Raw genomic sequence first — 1,006 nt, 5'->3', positions numbered from 1 at the left:
TCTGCAGGGCTCACTGGGTTGCACGGTACAGCAGACGAAAAGGGTCGGGAAGCAGAGGAGCTTGTATTTGCTGCTGGGGCCCGTTAATCCTTTTTATGCTATTAAAAGAAAGACAGTAGTGCAACTCAATTTAAGTTAGGACACGTGACTTCTTTTTAAATCTCTTCTAACAGCCATTGCTTTTCCTATTTCAATTTGGTTGGGCTAGCCATGACAGAACGTGATCCTTTGGGCAGAAGGTCTGGAAGCGTTTGGTCATACTGGCCTATGGAGGTAGATTTTCTTGCCACCCTATGTTCCCCTGCCCATCCCCCCCCCCCCCCCCCCCGGCCATCTNAGGACTACTTAAGGAGGGATCACTTCTTCCCGGTCTTCTCTCACTGAACGTTGCAAAGAAGTGCATAGAAAACTCACCCCCAATAATGAGGGCCTAGTGTCGCTCATGAGATATGAATTAATCTTAGAAGGGGGTGAGGGCGATACTGTTAGGTTAGCTTTGGGTAGATGGAGAGATAAGGATTGGGAGAGAGCAGGCACCTTATCCTACAAAAAACCATTGAAAATTTTCCCGGACCAAGATTCTTTTATAATAGTCCTCAACTTGGGGAGAAGATGTATTTGGGCTTTGTTTGTATTATTACAAGCTTCAGCTGTCTTCTTGAATGACAAGTTGTTAAATGCCACCTTCATATTTCCGCCTTTTGAAACAAGATACCTCCTACAACGCTAATTAACATTTTACCTTAGGAAGGGGAAAGAGTTAAAAACCAGAGAAGAAAGTCATTATTGGTAAAGCATGAAATCCTTTCGGCACCATTTTGGTTAATTTGTGCTTCTCACCATGTAACTTAGCTGCCTCATAGTGAGGTGTTGTCCTCCATCATTTTCTTTATAAAACACCATGAATAGGGAACTAAAATTTTAAAAATATAGAAAAAAATTCTAGCAGATTCTGGCCTCCCTAAAAAAAGTGACGGAGACAAGGATGGATCTATTTTTTTTTTTT

The sequence above is a fragment of the Ursus maritimus genome, unplaced genomic scaffold, assembly GCF_017311325.1.
Source record: "Ursus maritimus isolate PB19 unplaced genomic scaffold, ASM1731132v1 scaffold_26, whole genome shotgun sequence".
Lineage (NCBI taxonomy): Eukaryota > Metazoa > Chordata > Mammalia > Carnivora > Ursidae > Ursus > Ursus maritimus.
The sequence above is the reverse complement of the archived record's forward strand: the minus strand, read 5'-3'. Positions refer to the sequence as shown.